The sequence below is a fragment of the Rhineura floridana genome, chromosome 5 (genome assembly GCF_030035675.1).
Source record: "Rhineura floridana isolate rRhiFlo1 chromosome 5, rRhiFlo1.hap2, whole genome shotgun sequence".
NCBI classification, from domain to species: Eukaryota; Metazoa; Chordata; class Lepidosauria; order Squamata; family Rhineuridae; genus Rhineura; species Rhineura floridana.
The window spans coordinates 182724069-182744051 of record NC_084484.1 but is presented as its reverse complement, the minus strand read 5'-3'; the positions used below and the strand labels follow the sequence as shown (position 1 = coordinate 182744051).

General features: G+C 44.3%; 1 protein-coding gene and 1 pseudogene across 2 annotated transcripts in view; both read right to left on the bottom strand.

Annotated features, from left to right (window-relative positions):
* The window catches only part of ARHGEF17 (Rho guanine nucleotide exchange factor 17), a 224673-nt gene that overhangs the window by 112165 nt on the left and 92525 nt on the right, over positions 1 to 19983 (bottom strand). The gene's annotated exons all lie outside the window — the stretch shown is intronic.
* LOC133386292 (5S ribosomal RNA) lies at positions 6950 to 7058 on the bottom strand (annotated as a pseudogene).

The following is a 19983-nucleotide window of genomic DNA, read 5'->3' as shown; positions in this document are numbered from 1 at the left end:
TTTCTGGCTGTCTCCTCTCTACCCCATCCCCCGTTAAAGACACAAGCGAGACCTGGGAGCCAACAGAGGCAACCCCATCTGCAGGGGATTAAAAACAACAACAACAACAACTCATAGGTCACCAGGTAGCTGTCTGGGTTGCAAAATTCCTTCCTCTAAATACAGGAATACCCCGCTATACGGACCTTCACTTTACGGACACTCGTGAGTATACATATTTACAGTAGCACCATTCCCGTTTACGTACGCTCACTTCGCAAGAACGGACACTTAACGGCACGACGCCACTGCCCGATCAGTTTCCAACTATGAACTTTTTCTTAAAATAAGGCCTACTGTGTTTATTTTAGTTATAAATGCGTTATTTACATCAGTTATGCCCATATATGATCATTTACATCAGTTATGCCCGTATATCCTTCACTTGACGGAGCTTTTCTCCCTTTAAAATCTCAAGTCCGTAGTCTGGGTATAATCTTGGACTCAGCCCTAACCTTTGAACCTCAGGTTGCAGCCGTTTCCAGAGCCGCATTTGCAAAACTAAAACTGGTCCGTCAACTTCGCCCATTTTTAGGAACATCTGAATTAATGAAAGTAACTCAGGCCTTAGTAACTTCTCGACTGGACTATTGTAATTCCTTATATGTTGGCCTTTCTACTAGAGTACTCCGGCCGCTTAAGATGGTACAAAGAGCGGCCACTAGGATGATTACTAAAACTGGCCCTCGGGTTCATACCTCACCTCTTCTCTACCATCTTCACTGGCTCCCTATTGGCTCCAGACACCAGTTTAAGATACTGGTCCTAACTTTTAAGGCACTTCATGGACTGGCGCTGGCATATTTGGCAAACCGTCTCGTTGAATTTAAAACCCATCGCCCTATGAGATCGATTTCTGAAGGCACTCTTATTATCCCCTCAACTTTTATGATCCGCCAAATGAACACCAGGAGGAAAACCTTCTCAGTCATAGCTCCTACTCTTTGGAATAATTTACCATCTGAGATACGACGTTCCTCGTCCCTCATTGAATTCTGTCGGCGGATTAAAACATATTTGTTTCAATTAGCTTTTAATGTTTGAAACTGCTGTAGAATGTTTTTAGTATTAACTTACTTATCTGTTTTAGGTTATTATATTATGCTGTTTTTTGTATTATTTCTGTTTTAATGTTCACCGCTCTGAATTCTGAGTTTTCTGAACTAGAGCGGTATATAAATCTTTAAAATAAAATAAATAAAAATAAATAAATTGCAGTGCAGTATATGAATCAATTAATGAAAAAAGGTAGTGCTTCACTTTAAGTACATTTTTGGTTTACGTACTCGTTCTGGACCCATTGCGTACGTTATTGCGGGGTATTCCTGTAGCAACAATACTGAGCATTTATAAGGCACCCCAAAGCATTCAAAGTGCTCTAACCTACAACATCTTGCACTCTTTGCAACAGCCTTGCCCAAGCTGGAGCTATGTTGGTTTGGCTGATGGGAGTTGTAGTCCAAACATCTGGAGGGTTCCAGCTTGGGGAAAGGCTGATTTACAACAATCCTGTGTGGTAGGGTCAGTATAAGTATCCCCCCAATTGCAGACGCAAAGCTAAGAGAGCGCAGCTTCTCTGTTGCCTGTCACAGCAAAGGAGAGGTGCAAACCAGTGGCTTTCTGAGTAACAGTTCAGCCTCTTTTACCTACTTTGCTATAATGACTCTTTGTGTACAGAGCTCAGACAAACCATACCATCACAAACACTTAAGGTATTTCCAAACCAGAGACTTAGAAGTGCATCTGAGCTCCTCTCCTGGGATCTTTTATTATCTGTAATTGCTGTAAAAGCAGGAGAGAAAGTGGAAGATAACACAATTGCACCTTCTTGCCAATGCAGATAGCAGTCACGTTCCAGATACCGGTAGCAACGCACCTCTCCAGTGAAGACGCCTTTAGGCTTTAAATAAAAGCCATGCAAACTCCCCCCCCCACCTACACACAGCTGTTAACCTTATCATAAAGCGAAAGGAAAATTATCATTCATTCTTAGCAGGCTACTGTGTTATATTATGCAATGCTTTAAAAAGTACGAGTTTGGCTCTGTGCATAACAGGCAGAAATCCACAGGTTACGCTTTTTTAGGCATGGAGTTCTAGTGACTGGGGAAAGCGGCAGCTGTGAAGTTCTGCTTCTTTAGCATTTTATTTATTTTGACAATTTATATCCCGCTTAATTACAGTCATCTCTAAATGGTGTATGGGAGGCTCAATACAATGAAAGTAAAGTATAAAACTGTAACATTAGCATTCAATGAAAAAGCCTGCTGGGATTAAAAAAAAAGTCTTCAGTAAGTGCCAGAAATTCAACAGGGAAGTGACCTGTCTAACCTCAAGTGGAAGGGAGTTCTTATGGAGCCATAATGTCAACCCTAAATTGAAACTATTGAGGTCTGAAGGGATGGCTTGACTCCAGAAGCGTGTACAGGACTGTCTAGTCAACTCCAGATCAATCAAAGCCTGTCCAGGTTCACTAGCTGTTTTTAACATGCTCATAAGTCAGAAGTTGGTGAGGCTCATCCAACAACAAGAAATCAAGCTTTGAGTGTCATTGGCGCAGTCCTCTGGAATGCTCTGCCATCTGAGATTCAGCAAGTGCCTTCTATTCTGACCTTTAAACGCCTGCTGAAAACTGTTCTACATCACCAGGCCTATGCAGGCAATTGAGAAAGTCATATTTGTGTAATAATTAGTTAATGCTTTCTTCTTTTTCTCCCCATATGGTTTTATCTTGTATTTAATATGTTGTAAACCGCTTTGATTTTTTTTTTTAAATGAATGAAAATGAAATGGACTGCCTTCAAGTCGATTCCGACATATGGCGACCCTATGAAGAGGGTGTTCATGGTAAGCGGTATTCAGAGGGGGTTTCCCATTGCCTCCCTCTGAGGCTGAGAGGCAGTGACTGGCCCAAGGTCACCCAGGGAGCTTCATGGCTGTGTGGGGATTCGAACCCGGGTCTCCCAGGTCATAGGCCAACACCTTAACCACACTGGCTCTCTTTGTAATGAATAGCGGTGTATAAATATTGTTATAAATAAATAAATAAGGTATGGTTAGATGGCATAGGTTTTACAACTCTTCACAATCATCACATACAGGTAGGATCCCGAACAGGCCTGGGCTACCTGCAGCCCTCCAGCTCCCACAGGGCCCAGCCGACAGGGCCACTGTTCAGAAATGCCAGGTGCTGTAGTCCACCAACATCTGGAGCGCCACAGGTTCCTAACCCCTGCTCTGGACAATGTGAACTTTTTCATACAGGAAAAAAAATCAAGCTTCTAGCCCTCATGGTCATCGTGACGGATCTTTCCACCTTGCAAGACTGTTGAGGAGTGCCTGTTCAGGCATAGAAAGGCACCTGCCCCCTTCTTCCCTGACACACCGCTGATGGGCAAGTGCAGGACTACTATGCCACAACAAGACATATGAAGGGAGGCCAATTTGTTTATTTGGTGGTGTGTGTGTGGGGATTTGAATCTAAGCTCATTCATCTTAGGAGCACCAGCCTCCTGCTTCATTAATTAACCCCTAATTAGACATCTGCCAGTTTCCATGGCAACTCAGTCGCTTCCACAGCCAGTAAATTTCCTCTCAGGGAGCTGTTGAGAGGGTTGGAAGGGGCTGCAGAAAGGCCTGCATAGGCCAAAGGGAGTCCTCTGCAGTACGGCAAGCTTCTCCCTGGCCAGGCAGCTTGACGGGTTTAACTGATGAATTCATCCTCTGCAGAATACAGAAATATCAAGCCTGCCTTTGCACTCTCGACGTTATCATTTATCCCGAGGGGGAAAAAAAACCTCTCCCTCCTGTTCATTTATACTGTAGCTGGAAATCTGCAGACAAGAATTTAGCTGGTTAATTCAAATCACATTACAATCCTAACCCCTCTTACCTGGGAGTAAGTCCCACTGAATTCAGCAAGGCTTACTTGTGAGCAGGCATGGCTAGGATTGCACCTCAAATATGGGAAACTTGCTCCTTGAGCTCCTTAGGCAAATCCTATGCGAGCTTACCTGGCAGCAAGTTAGAAGAGGTACTTGCACATTGCCAAAATAGAGGAAATGTATCATCAAAGAAAGAAGCCTCAGGTTTGCATAAAATTTGCATACACTATTGCAGATATACAGATGCAAATTTATTTATTTATTTATTATTTTATTTATATCCCACCCTTCCTCCCAGCAGGAGCCCTTTAGAAATTTAGAAATCATTACTATAATTTAAACAGAAATGCATCTCACCGAAGTGGGAAAGGGTGTCACCAGGTGAGCTGTGTCCAGCCTGCTTCCTGTAGATGGGCAGTTTCAAGGTGTCCCCCTCCCCAACTCTCACTTCTTAAGGTTCTTTTTCGGTCTAGATGCGAATCAGTTCCACACCATAACTTAAAGCACACTCAACACATGTTTAAAACACACGACTTCCCCCAAAGAAACTTGGGAATTGTGGTTTTCCCCTCACAGAGCTACAAATTCCCAGCAAACTTAACAAACTACAGATCCCAGGATTCTTTCAGACTCTGTAAAGTAGGACACTCTAGAGCAGAGCTTGGAAAAGTTACTTTTTTGAACTACAACGCCCATCAGCCCAATCCAGTGGCCATGCTGGCTGGGGCTGATGGGAGTTGTAGTTCAAAAAAGTAACTTTTCCAAGCTCTGCTCTAGAGCAGCCTTTCCCAACCAGTGTGCCTCCAGATGTTGCTGGACCACAACTCCCATCTTTCCCGACCATTGGCAATGCTGGCTGAGGCTGATGGGAGTTGTGGTCCAACAACATCTGGAGGCACACTGGTTGGGAAAGGCTGCCCTAGAGGAAGTCCCCTGACTCAGTGGGGCTTACTTCTGAGTAAATGTACAGGGGATTGCACTTTCCACAGCAGTCAGGAAGAGAGACTCCCTGTGTGATCTCAGTCATGACCAAGATGGTCTCAGGCCTGCCCTGCACCGCGTTCCTTTTCAAGGCCTGACAAAGTCACTTTCTGGGAGTGCCCAAATATTCCTTTTTTAATTTCAGCACGACTTGGGCAGCTTAGGGGTGGGTGTGAGAAGTTTGGGAGGTACAGACATGGGCGATTAGGCAAATTTGCCTGAAAGGAACGATTCTCTTCTCTATCCTGTTGTATAGTAAGGTATGGAGGAAAATTCAAAATGCCGCCCAAACCTTTTAGAAAGGTCCCACTCAGGCTTGCAGCTTTCCTGCACTCCAGAAGATGGCAATATTCATGGCCTCTCCTCTGCAAATCTATTCTTCTGTGGCATTAATACGCTTGGTACAGGTGAGCAAAAGGTAGACAACAAACAAATAATAACCATCACGTATGAAGTATGCAGCTTGCTTCATTGGCTCTGTGGTGAACTTTGTTGTTGTTATGTGCCTTCAAGTCGATTACGACTTATGGTGACCCTATGAATCAGCGACCTCCAAGGTCATCTGTCATGAACCTGTTCAGATCTTGTAAGTTCAGGTCTGTGGCTTCCTTTATGGAGTCAATCCATCTCTTGTTTGGTCTTCCTCTTTTTCTACTCCGTTCTGTTTTTCCCAGCATTATTGTCTTTTCTAGTGAATCATGTCTTCTCATGATGTGTCCAAAGTACTACTTGCAAAATAAAAGACCCTCTACCCAAAAGAAGTGCCTTGATAGTTAATAGTTCCTTAATAGTTCATACTAAAACCCAGAGCGGATTCCACTGCCTCACTGCCACCAGCCACCATTGCCACGGGGTGAGGAATCTCAGGGCATGTGGCCCTCCAAGCCTCTCTACCTGGCCCTTGGGAATCTCTCCAGGCCACATCCCCTTGCCAGACTCACCCCTTCTTCCTAGGGCACGTCCCTCACTCGCCCTGATCAAGTGCTTTTGTCTGGCTAGGATGAGATCTTGCCCTGAGAGAACGCCTCTCCGTTGTCTGGATGGAGACAGGAGATGTGCATGCACAGAAACCTCTGGCTTTAGCATGTCAGGAATGCAGCTGACTGTACAAAGGAAAGAGCCACATCTGTTGCTCCGCCCACTTTTTGCTCCTAGACCTGCCCACTTTTGCCTCTGGCCACGCCCCCCACTGCCAGGGGTACCCTGGAAGTTTGCCCAGGAGGGAATGAGGCACTTGGGCTTGAAAAGGTTTCCCAATCCTGATGTACACAATCTTGTTGTTCTCTCCAAGGGCCACATTTCCTTCTGGGCAACTTCCCAAGGGCCACCTGATGTTGGTGGGCAGGCCTAGAGCCAAGGAATGTAAATACTGCCTTTGTACAGTAGGCCTGTTTCAACACACACTCGCACACACCCCTCTATACTCTCCATTCAGGCAAGCAAGAGTCACGATCCAAGTTCGGGGACACATCCCAGCCAGGCAAAAATATTTGGGGTGTGGCAGGGCTAGTGAGGGTGTGTCTGAGGAGAGGCCCAAGGGCCAGACAGAGAGGCCTGGAAGGCCACATCTGGCTCCCAGGTTTGAGATCTCCCACCTCTGAGCTAGGTGAATGGTCTTGCATGGCACAACGAAGGTTCCTATGGCCCCATCTGCAGTATTAAACTACTTTAAATAGTCATGGCTTCCCCCAAAGAATTCTGGGAATTTGAGTATGTGAAGGGTGCCGAGAGTTGTTAGGAGACCCCCCCCCATTCCCCTCACAAAGCTACAATTCCCAAAGTTCCCCAGAACAGAGATTGATTGTTAAACTACTCCGGGAATGGTAACTCTGTGAAGGGAATAGGAGTGTCCTGACAACTCCCAGCATCCTCAACAAATTGCAGTTCCCAGGATTTTGGGGGGGAAATCCTGACTGTTTTTTTTGTTGTTATATGCCTTCAAGTCCATTATGACTTATGGCAACCCTATGAATATTTTTTTATATATATTTATAGGGTTTTCATGGTAAGAGGTGTTCAGAGGTGGTTTACCATTGCCTCCCTCTAAGCCTATGGCGCCCGGTATTCCCAGGTGGTCTCCCACCCAATTACTAACCAGGCCTGACCCTGCTTAGCTTCCGAGATCAGGCGTGTTCAGGGTAGTATGGCCATAGGCATATTTAAAGTGGTATAATACTGCTTTAAATAGAAGGTGTGGATGGGGCCTATGCTCAATTCGCCTGACTTCAGAAGATGAAGAGACCTGAGTAAAGGCCCCTGAAGACAACTGTTGTATCTGGGCAGGACCACATGGAAGAAGGCAGCCCTCGGGATATCCTATGCATTCTCCTCCAGAAATCTGAGGGAGGTGTTTTAATCTCCACGAGAACCCTATGAAGCCAGGTGGGTAGAGAAGTGGCCCAAGTTTTCTCACCCAATAAGTTCCTAGCTGAGCAGGGATTTGAAACCAGGTTTCCTCAGATCAAATCCAAAGCTCCATCCAAAAGACCATTCATTCATGCATATGACACAGTCAGGTCCCTGTTCCAAGGAGCTAACAATCACACAATGGGGGAAGCATTAAAGGAAGTGGAAGCGGGGATTAATAGTGGAAGAATATACAATTGCTTCCTTTACCTGTACTATGGGCTTTACTTCGTCCTGTTCTCAAAACATCTTACTTGCAAGGTAGGATGCAAAACACCTGATTTGAAGAAGATCACCCAGCAAGCTTCATTGAAGCTGGATCTCCTGCAACCAAATCCAATGCTTTTCTATCGCCATATGGTTAGCTACCATGACAAAAGCTCTTGGCACCAGTTCCACCACACATGGGATGTTTCTCCCTCCAATTCTACCTTGTGGTCAGAATGGTCGGGTTGATCTGCATGCACACCACTGGTTTTGCCGTCAACACCATACAAATTGGGTCGAGCCCTCATGTCATTCAAAGGCGCTTATGGCAACACCACTGCTTGGCACGCGACACGGAAACTTGGGACAGATTGTGTGGCCAGACGGCTCCCTGCGGAGCGTGATCAAAGGCAACATTCTGGCTTCCCACACAGAGACTCCTGTCCTGGCCAGGTTCTAAGTCCCACGTCATAAAGATGACTCTCAGGGCTGGATATAGTCAAGAGGTTTATGCCATAGCTATTGCCGTAATTTTTTTAAAAAGTTTTTTTAGAAAACATCTAAATCTACTAGGTTCTGCACAGCAACAATTTAAAGGTCAAGGGCACTGCCTGCAAGCTTAAGATTGCAGCAACAAAAGAGGGAGAAAGAGGGAGAGAGACAGAAAAGTTGGAAACAAGAGAAATATTTCTTTTTTAACTGCTGGTCGAAAAGTAGCCCAGTGGAGGCTGGGAAAGTGCCGTAGCTCTGTGGCAGAGCATCTGTTTTGCATGCAGAAGGCTCCAAGTTCAATCCCCAGCATCTCCAGGTAGGGCTGGAAAAGACCCCCCTGCCTGAAGCCCTGGAGAGTCTCTGCCAGCCACTGCAGGCAATACTGGGTGTCTATAGATCAACAGTCTAAGGCAGCTTCCTAAGGAGAATGTCAAGCACTCCAAATTTAATGGGCAAATGATTTATTATGGACAGTCCCTGCTTTCTGGCATCTGGTAAATCTCTGCCCCCCATCCTATCCTCATCTTGCCTTAGGTGGACCTCAAATCTTGCAAATGTGCAGAAACGTGCCCCAGTGCTCCAGAGCAGGGATGGACAGAAGGTGGATGGGGTTCTACTGGTAGATCTCTGGGAGCTACCAGGAAGGAGGCTCTATCATAGGTCACTACTAAATGAGCCTCTCCTAACAGTAGAATACAAAGAAGAGTCCCCTCTGTCTACTGATCTTAGGGCTAGGCCAGTCGCTAGGGATGTAAGGAGATAGCAATTTCTGCCCCATCCTGTGTTCGTTGCAATCAGCACTGTTTCTGTTCCTCTACGGTTCATCTTCTACTCGTCTCACTATCTGCTCAAACTAACATAATTAATGGTGCAATTAATTTCAACGCATTTCAACGGAAGGGAAATCTCACAATTAATTATGTTATGTTTGCAGACAAAAAAAAATGATAGCAAAGACTGCTAATATTTGTTTCCATGATTCCCATCCCTGACTTTGGACAAACATGAGGTTTGTGGCGATTTTCACTCCCATTTCCAACAGAATTCTCTGACATCCCTAGCCTGTAGCTCAGTGGCAGAGCATCCTCCTTGCATGCAGAAGGTACCAGGTTCAATCCCTGGCGTCTCCAGGTAGGCCTGGGCAGAACTCCTGCCTGAAACCCTGGAGAGCCACTGCCAGTCAGTGTAGACGATACTAAGCAAGATGGACCAGTGGTCTGATTCAGGATAAAGCAGCTTCCTGTCTCAGAGTATGGGCAAGCTGTTCTAGGGAAAGGCACATCCTCAGATATTTGAGTCCTGAACCATTCAGGGCTTCAAGGGAAAGCACCCTGAATTGGGCTAGGAAGCTAAGGGGGTGCCAGTTTGTGGATCGATGTAATACAATCCCTCCTGGCTATACAGTAGGGCCCCACTTACCGGCGCTTTGCTTTCTGGCGTTCCGCTACTATATGGTGGCTTTCAATTCCCCACTTTAAAGCCGGTTTTGCACTTTTGCAGTATTTTGTGGCATTTTCGCGCAACGCGCCCATTATTCTCAATGGGTTCCGCTTTACCGCGATTTCCGCTTTACAGCGGCAGTCCAGAACGGAACCTGCCGTATAAGCAGGGCCCACCTGTATCAGGAAAAACCCTGTCAGCTGCTGTCTGTATTAATGGAAGCTTCTGAGTTCATTTATTTGTTTTATTTGTTAACAATTATTTATTTAGACCACTGTTCTTCAACTTTGGGTCCCCAGATGTCGTGAGACTACAACTCCCATCAAGTCCAGACAGCTTAGCCACTGGTCAAGTGATCATGGGAGTTGTAGTTCAACAACTCAAGGTTGCCGAACTGGTGATTTGGACCATTTCTATACTGCTTAATAAACAAAATATCTGTAAGCTGTGTGCAGAAAACTAGAACTATAACAAATGTTATAAAAATGCACAATAAAACCATTAATACAAACTACTAATAAATATATACAGATAGCAATTCCTTCTCGTTCTGACATGCCTCCTCACTCAACACCTCTCCTCTTCCTGGTTCTCCCCTAGGACTCCACCCATCCATCCTGGCTCTCATCCAGGGCCCAACAAAGACAGAGTTCACACACTAACTCTCCCAACCAAGAGGGTTCCTGGAAACTGCTGACATCAAACCAAGATACAAATCAAATAATAAATAAATAAATAAAGTTCTCTTACTCTAGGCTTGCTTTGATAGGCAGGCACCAAGGTGGATGGTGCCTCCTCTGGATGCCCAGAACTGTGCCCTGTTCTGCATCCAGTCACCTCTACTGCACACCTAATTCCCCAACGTAGGAACTACCTACCCACGGTGCCTGCATCTAGTCAGGATTCAGGCTCAGCTAACCAGCCCACCTCCAGCCTGTCATTGTGTTTGGCTATTGGAAATCACTTTCTGAGTTATTTATGCAGCATGTGAAATTTAACAAAGGTTCTTTTTTTTTTAACTTTCCTTACTAAATGTATGCCAAATGCACATTTCATTGGAATACTTGGTGGAGGACAGTAGAAAAATTCCCAGAAAACTCACATCACTGGTCAGAGAAAATAAACAGAGTGTGCTATGTTAAGAGGACTGGGCATGTCAGCTGGTGATCTTTGGTGTGAGAAGAAACACACCACAAGCCTGGAAGAGAATGCCTGGTTTCACATGTGAAAAGTTAGAGGGTCTGCAATCCTCCTTGCTATGTAGCTCATTGGTGGAAAATCTGCTTTGCATGCAGAAGGTCCCAAGCTTAGTCCCTGGCAGAGCTTGGAAAAGTTACTTTTTTGAACTACAACTCCCATCAGCCCCAGCCAGCATGGCCACTGGATTGGACTGATGGGAGTTGTAGTTCAAAAAAGTAACTTTTCCAAGCTCTGGTCCCTGGAAGCTGCCAGTCAGTGTATACAACACTGAACTAGATGGACCAATGGTCCGACTCAGTATAAAGCAGTTTCCAGTGCTCCTGTGTAATCTCAGCATGGCCCTGCATACAATGAGTCCCAATATGCCTCTTTTTATATGAGCGGTATTAAAGCTTATGGCCATATCAGTTCTTGCATAATCTGCTGGTCTTTTTGGGGGGAGAAAAAGATTAAACTGAACAGAATGTCCTCGGGATTTCCCTGAAAACATCTCTGTTGGATCCAGAATGCAAGAGTTACTCTCAAGAAGCCAGGACAACATTTTGTAGTGAACCAATGTGCTCTTTAATTTCTTAACATAAATGCTGCCAGTCCTTCATACATGCAGACAGAAAGCTTTTTACCAGAGGGAACGTTAAAAAAAAATAGGGCAAACCTAGATGTGTCTGTAATTGCAGGAAAGCAATTAACTTGCACTTTGGGGTTATGTAAATAGGAGCTGCAGCTTCAGGACTATTTACATTACAAAAACTGTGCACATTAATTGCATTCACCCAATTAACCCATGTCTAGCATAAACCCTGGCCAGCGGGGCCACAGCAGCAAATAGGGAAAGAGCCCTCTTGTCCAGGGAGTTACATACTCTCCAGGTGTACATATTAACTGGTGGCATACCAGTTTTCTTTTCTTTTTGATGCTACAATCTTAACCACGTCTTCTGCCAAAGTGGCCCTCACTGTGAGGTAGCTTTCAAGCCACCAAGTATCAGCCTTAGCTGCATATTCATAATAGTATTTAAATAATTTTTACCCTGTTCTTCTACCTAAAAAGCGTCCCAGAGCAACTTACAGATTAATAAAAACAAGATGGTAAAGACATGACATGAAAGGAAAATGGATGGGGAGGGAGGAGGGGGGAAAGCAAACTTGTCTTCAGGTTCCCCTTGCTGGCTTCTCATAGGCATCTGGCTGGCCGCTGTGAGAACAGGATGACTCGATGGCCCTTTGACCTGATCCAACAGGGCTGCTCTTTTGTTCTTAAGCGATTTACATTACAAAACATTGTGCACATTAACTGCATTCACACAAATAACCTACATTTAGTATGGCCCTTTGCTAGCAGGGCTACAGCACCAAATTCGTTAGTCTGGAGTGCAAGCTGGGAGAGATCTATTGATTTGTTTTGCTTTAGTATTTACATGCCACTGTTCTGACAACAAAGTCGAGCTCACAGAGACTCACAAGAATGTTGGAAGTGGGGCAAGAGCAACTCCTGTTTTGTTGTTTTGTTTATGTTCCAGAAGGGAGATAGAGTTCGGGTGCTCCAGATGGCTAGGCTTGACTACCTTTACCTGTGATGCTCTGACTGACTTCCTTCCATCGTTAGACTGATATGCTTAGGGAAGCTTATCTGCCCCTCCTCCTTCCACCCTTCCCTTCCTCTCTTCTCTTCTTTGACTGTCTGGGAGAGAGGAGACACCTTTGTCTCTGTTCTCTCTCTCCTGAGCCATGAGGGCAACTCCCAAGCCTGGGCATTACGCCTCCAACTTAGTTAGTTAGAACTAGGTATGCCTTTCTATCTCCTATGTATTTCTATAAATAAAGTAGCTTTTCTTATTTTACTAAGTCTTAAGTCTCAGTGATCTCAATGCAGGGTAAAAGCCTGCTTTCTTAGGCAAACGCACACACACGCTGGCACACTCGCATTTCAGACCGCTGTTATTCTCTGCTTAACAAATACACAAATTTACACAACAACAAAGAAGAGGGTCTGGGACAGTCTTGCGGCTCACGTTGTGCTTGTGGACTCCTCATATGCATCTGGTTGGCATGTGGTGTGATCCAGCAGGAATATTCATATGCTCTAATGATAGAAAAGTTCTGCTGCCCCCACCCACCTTTTGCAGCCACTGCCAATATGTTTTTACGCTAGGAAATCCATGAAGGTTAGAGACTTGCAGTCAATGACATGCTATCCAAGGGCTATTCTTGTGGTCTAGAGATTTGCCTTTTGTTTTAAATTAAGAACTAAAAGATATCATTTCTCAGGAATTCAAATTCTGGACAGCACTACCAAGGCAGAACAGTTGTAAATAACAGGTTAGAGGACTTGGCCAATAAGTCATTTCTTCTATGCCTGGAATCTATCAAAAGTGTGTTGAGTATCAAGCCGGCTTTTATTTATCACATTCCAGACCTGAAAACACAGGTAGCAAAAAATGGTTTGTCCATAACACCAGGTGGATGTTTCAAAAGCCAAAGGAAGAAGGAAACTCAATTGGATTAGAGCACATTTCACTCTAGCTTGGGATGTTGATCTTATGGAAGCCTGTGACTCGCCTGCCGATAAATCCATGAGAGCCACCATGAGATGGTGGCTGGGGGCGGTCTCCTTCCTTGGGAAAAAATAAACAAATCTGTATATAATGGACCGCAGGACCAGTGATGTAGCAGAGATGGGCAAATGTGACCATTGTGGTTTCTCCCACGATTCCAATCTTAAGTTCAGTGCTTCACATGCCCACATCACTTTGCAATTAAAAAAAAAATCCTCATGAAATTTCACCAGCATTTCAGTACGAATTTCTCCTAATGTATACATTTTTGTATGCAAATTCAGCCAAAATGCACATTTTTGCAAAGCAATTTCCCCAAATATAATGCATTCTTGTGTCATTTTTATTAATATATGCATTTTGCACACTTTGCCCTTCTTTCTCTTCTTTTCTTTATAAAAATATGTATACAGCAACATAAAAACATTTAAAAGCAATACAAAACCATCCTTAAAAATGGCTGGCTACTCAAGAGACATTTTGATCAGCTGCAAGGGCTTGTCAGCATAAAAACGTCTTCAAGAGATGCCTCCCCCCTCTAGGATACACACCTTAAAGTGGTGAGGGGGTTTGAGAGTGTTGAAGAAGCTGAGAGCAATGCAGTCAGGAGTCTAGACCAAGAGACTAGACTCCTAGCAGGGGCACCAAGGCAGAATGGTCAAAGCTGAGACACCAGACTAAGACGCATCCAAATGCAGAGGAAGGCAATGGTAAACCACCTCTGAATACCTCTTACCACAAAAACCCTATGAACAGAGTATCCAAAATCAACACGAGATAGTGCTGGAACCCCAGGTCAGAAGGCACTACCGAGATACTGGGGAAGAACAAAGGACAAGTACAAGTAGCGCTGTGACTAATGACGCAGCTGGGTCAAAGCCGAAAGGAAGCCCAGAGGCTGATGCACACAGATGTTAAAGGAGAGTCCGGAGTTGTACGGCACACACAATAGGAACATGGAATGTGAGAAACATGAACCAGGGAAAGGTAGAAATTGTCAAGCAAGAAATGGAACGTATCAATATTACAATACCTGGAGTGAATGAAATAAAGTGGATGGGAATGGGACATTTTCAATCAGGCAACTACAAAATATTTCATGCAGGAAATGAGAAATTAAGAAGAAATGGGATTGCTTTAATAGTGAGAAGTGATATAGCAAAAGCAATTAGGAGCTACAACACAAGGTCTGAGCGAGTGATATCAATGAGATTAAATGGGAAACCTATCAACATAACCATCATCCAAGTCTACGCTCCAATGGCAAATGCAGAAGAAGAGCAATTGGAGAGATTTTATGCAGAAGTACAGGAAGAAATTGATCACACACCAAAACAAGATGTGCTGATAATCCTGGGGGACTGGAATGCAAAAGTAGGGAACAAAGAAGAACTAGGAATTGTGGGAAAATGGAGACAGAAATGAAGCAGGAGAAAGACTTATTGAATTCTGTGAAGCCATTAATTTGTTTCTTGTGAACACATTTTTTGAGCAACCGAAAAGACGATGGTGCACGTGGACATCACCAGATGGTCAATATAGGAATCAAATTGATTATATAATTGGCAACAGAAGATGAAGTTCCATACTTCCTGCAAAAACAAGACCAGGAGCACACTGCGGTACAGATCATGAACTGATCGTATCAAAAATCAGAGTAAAGCTAAAGACCAACAAAGCAATCATAATGCCAAAATACAATTTAAATAACATCCCAGAAGAATATCAAGATCAAATAAGGAACAGATTTGAGGCTTTAAACTTAGTTGACAGAGAGCCTGAAGAACTATGGAGTGAAGTCAGAGACTTTATCAGAGAGAATGCAAAAAGACAATACCTCTACTTAAAAAGAGAGAAAGACCTCAATGGATGACTGAAGAAATTCTTCAAATGGTTAAAGAGAGAAGGAAAGCAAAAGCAAAAGGAGAAATAAACACGGTTAGAACCTTAAATGCAATAATACAGCGACTAGTACGTAGGGAGAAAGAGAACTATTACAATAGTTATTGTATGGAAATAGAAGAGGACAACAAAAAGTGTAGAACAAGAGCCCTATTCCAAAAGATTAAAGAAATGAAAGGGAATTTTAAACCAAGAGTGGGGATGTTGAATAATCAACAGGGGAACACACTGACTGCCTGAGACGAAATAAAAGGAAAATGGAAGCAATACACCGAAGAACTCTATAAAAGAGAGGCCAGGATGACAGATTCATTCACGGAGGAACCGTACGATGAAGAACCAGAAACTTTAGAATGTAAGGTGAATGCTGGTCGTAAATACTTGAAGAAACACATCACCAGGAACAGATGGCATACCAAAAGAGTTGCTACAAGCTACTGAGACTGAATCTGTAAAAACTTTCACAAAAATTTGTCAACAAATATGGAAAAGAAAACAATGGCCCACAGACTGGAAGCGTTCAATATACATCCCAATTCCAAAGAAAAGGGATCCCAGGGAATGCAGTAATTATGGAACGATTGCCTTCATATATCCCATGCAAGTAAAGTAATGCTCAAGATTCTACAACAAAGGCTCTTACCATTTGGAGCGAGAAATGCCAGGAGTCCAAGCTGGATTTAGAAAAGGAAGAGACACAAGAGATCATATCGCAAACATACGTTGGATAATGGAACGGACCAAGGAATTTGAGAAGAAAATCACCCTGTGCTTTATAGATTACAGCAAAGCCTTTGACAGTGTAGATCATGAAAAACTATGGAATGCTTTAAAAGAAATGGGGGTGCCACAGCATCTTATTGTCCTGATGCGCAACCTATACTCTGCACAAGAGGCTACTGAACTCAGGATCATTCAGACCATGGTATTCCCAATCTCTATGTATGGATGGGAAAGTTGGAAAATGGAAATGGACTGTTAAAAAAGCAGATAAGAGAAAGATCAACTCATTTGAAATGTGGTGTTGGAGGAGAGCTTTGCGCATACCATGGACTGCGAAAAAGACAAATAATTCGGTGTTAGAACAAATTAAACCAGAACTGTCACTAGAAGCTAAAATGATGAAACTGAGGTTATCATACTTTGGACACATCGTGAGAAGACATGAGTCACTAGAAATGACAATAATGCTGGGGAAAAGAGAAGGGAGCAGGAAAAAGGGAAGGCCAAACAAGAGATGGATTGATTCCAGACAGGAAGCCACAGACCTGAACTTACAAGATCTGAACAGGGTGGTTCATAACAGATGCTCTTGGAGGTCGCTGATTCATAGGATCGCCATAAGTCGTACTCGACTTGAAGGCACATAACAACAACAACAACAAGAGATGCAGCACAGGACTGGCAACTCTAAATGCCCGACTTCTCTGTGAGGCCAGTTGGGCCTCTGTAATATTGGGGGGGGCACTTAACAGTACTCCTTTGCATGATCTCAGTGGTCAAGCTGGGATATAAGGGTTCCAGTGGTCCTTAAGGTATCTCGGGCCCAAGTTGTTCAGGGCTTTGTATGTGGGCAGCCAGTAACATATGGGCACCCAATGCAGATGTTTAGCACAGGTGTCACATGCTGTTGGCTGGCTGCCCCCAACAGCAGTCTAGCCGCTGCATTTTGCACCAGCTGGAGCTTCTGGACCAGACACAAGGTGAGCCTTATATAGTGCGTATTGCAGGAATCCAGTCTTGCGGTTTCCGATGCATGGACTACAGTGGCCAACTTATCGTGATCCGGATACAGCCATAGCTGGCGTACCACACAAAACTCATAAAAAGTACTCCAAGCCATCGAGGTCACTAGGGCCTCTAATGATAAATATATATCTAGGAGTACCCCCAAGCTGCATGCCTGCTCCTTTAGTAGGAGTGCAAATACCTGTCTGGAACAGGCATAGATACTGGAACCAACTAACCTCCATAGCCTCTGTCTTCCCAAGATTCAAACTCAGTTTAATGGCCCTCATCTAGTCTACCACTGCATTAAGGCACTGGTCCAGAGCTTGCACAGCCTCTCCTAATTCAGATATTATGGAGAAGCAGAGCTGTGTTTCAGCGGCATACTGAATGCACCATGAGCCAAAACTCCGGTCCAAAACTCTGCTTCCAGTGGCTTCATTATTATTTATTAAATATATATTCCACCCTTCCTCCCAAAGGGAGCCCATATAAATGTTAAATAGATGTTAAATAGGACTGGAGACAAAAGGGTGCTCTGAGCAACCCCAAAGCACAGGTGCCAGGGAGATGAAGAGCTCTCCTCCAGTGCTGCTCCATGGATTTGACCATGCGGGCAGAAACAGAACCAGTGCAGTACATAGCGCCTCCGATATCCATCCCACACAGTCGATCTAGGAGGATACCAGGGTCAATGCATTTACCATGGTTAATGCATTTCTATATACCATGGTTTATGCATTTCAGCTAGAGCCAGTGTGGTGTAGTGGTTAAGGTGCTGGACTACAACCTGGGAGACCAGGGTTCAAATCCCCACATGTCCATAAAGCTCACCTGGTGACCTTGGGCCAGTCACTGCCTCTCAGCCTCAGAGGAAGGCAATGGCAAACCCCCTCTGAATACCACTTACCATGAAAACCTTATTCATAGGGTTGCCATAAGTCAACATCGACTTGAAGGCAGTACACACACACACATGCATTTCAGCTAGAGAACTGCATTGCAAAATGCGAAGAAGTGCAGATTTTGAAGGATGGTTGTGTTTCAGTTTGCTTTTTTATTTTTAAAAAGAGCTAAAGTAGGTTTTTAGAATAAAGTTGGCTTGCATCTAAATTTGAACTGAACCCAATCTCTTCCCCCATCCTTAGATGTAGTTTTTCTGGAATTGTTTTGAATCCGAGAAATTTTTGAATTAGAAAACTGCTCAGCCATGAAAAGTATGGTGTGCACCGGGTGTGGGCTCTCCATAAGTTGCTGAACTACAACTCCCATCACCTGTGACCTTCGGTCATGCTGGCTGGGGCTGATGGGGGTTGCGTTTCAACAACATCTGGAGGGCCACAAGTGAGCCACCCCTACAATCAGTTTCTTCAGACACCAGTCCAACTTCTGAGCAAACTTCTGTGGGATTGGGCTGGTACTTGAGAAAAGGCAGAATTCAAAATATGTAAGTGTATATTACGTTAAGACGTTCAGTTCTTGTTCAGGTTCAGGGCAGCTGAGAGAATTTAGGCTTAGATTTGGCTATACCTCACTCAAAAAAAGCAAACATCATCACATCCAAACCCCTCTTGGAAGCAGTTGGGGGGGGGCTAGTTTGGCGGTTCAGACTCCGTTCCGGCCCTCTGCTTTTTGATGGACATTCAGCACTCAGTGACCTGGCACATCCAGAAATGCTCCTGCATGCATGAAAAAAACAGCAGTACACGTCCAGGGAATGGGTTTATGAGGTTCAACCATCAGGGGAAAGGTCTGTGCCTGCCCATCACCCCGAGGACATAAGCCCAGAGGAAAAGATCAAGGGAATGGGGGTTTACATGTGGTGCACTCACAAGGGTGGAATGGTGGTGGGGAGTGGAGTCTGGTTCCCTTCTCATAGGAACATGCATGGGAACATGCGGGTAGGGTGGAGAAACAATTGAGACAGTCCAGCATCAGCCGGTTCTGGTCTCCTCTTGATCCCAGATAATAAATCACTACAAGCAGCAGAAAAAAACAGCATTTTTGCCATATCCTCCCCCCTCCTCCCCGGAAACATAGCTCAAGAGGAAATTCTTGTAGTTTTTGGCCACTTTCATCACATTGGCCTATTTTTAGTCAAGTCTAAAATATGAAGGGGTTATTTATAGAAAAGGTTATTTCACAAACACCTTTTTAAAATGCATCCTTCAAATGTAAGTATTGGGGGGGGGAATCAAAACTGTTCACTGTGGTGCCCAGACAACTTAGCAGCGACGTGCCTTCCTGTTTACTCATATGTTTACCCATTTACACACACACACACAGATACATACGCAGCTTTTATATATATATATATTTCTGGAATGCATGAAATACACAGCTGCCCACCTCCTGAGAAAGGTCAAAACAATCCAGAAAGTGGAACGAAAGCTTGCAAACAGAAAGGTCTGTGGGTTTCTGGAGGGTTGGGTCATGGCTGGAAGGCTGGATAGGGGGCAAGAATTTACTGCGGCTCCTTCGAGCCTGCCAAATGGTTATGAAATCACACTGAGAGGATCCACCAGCACATTAACAATTTGACTACAAAACAGCAGACATCCCCAGTGCTCACAGGCCGATAGAACACACACAACTGCGTAAACTTTAAGGATACTTCTTCCCCACTAGGAACACACACTTCACTCCCCAGAAACTCTCTTCCCCAATAACTCCACAGCGTAACTCCATCTGGTCCCCCAAACACCATTTTGAATATACCTCCTGCTACGAGTGGCGAACTCTTCTGACACCTAAAAAAAATAGCATCATCCTGGCACAGTAATCAGCCCAAGAAAGAACTTCCACATCACTTTTGCAGCTTGTCAATTTATACTGGGGGTTGCCAACTTTTTTTAGGCCTGTGTTACAAAGGGAACAGAGAGAGTGGAGGGTCTCGGATGTGCTGGCTGGGGCTGATGGTAGTCCAGAACAACTGGAGGGTACTAGGTTGGCAAAGACCGAGAGGCTTGATTTTCTATGGAGAGTGAGAATAAAAGGTTAAACCCAAGGCTACACAGAAATGGGTGGCAAAGTCAGCTTGAAAATAGCAATAAATTACAGTTTTTCTTAATGTATTACATTATATCCCAACTTCCTTCCAAAAATCTCAAGGCAATGTACGTGATTCTTCCCTACTTTCATTTTACCTTCA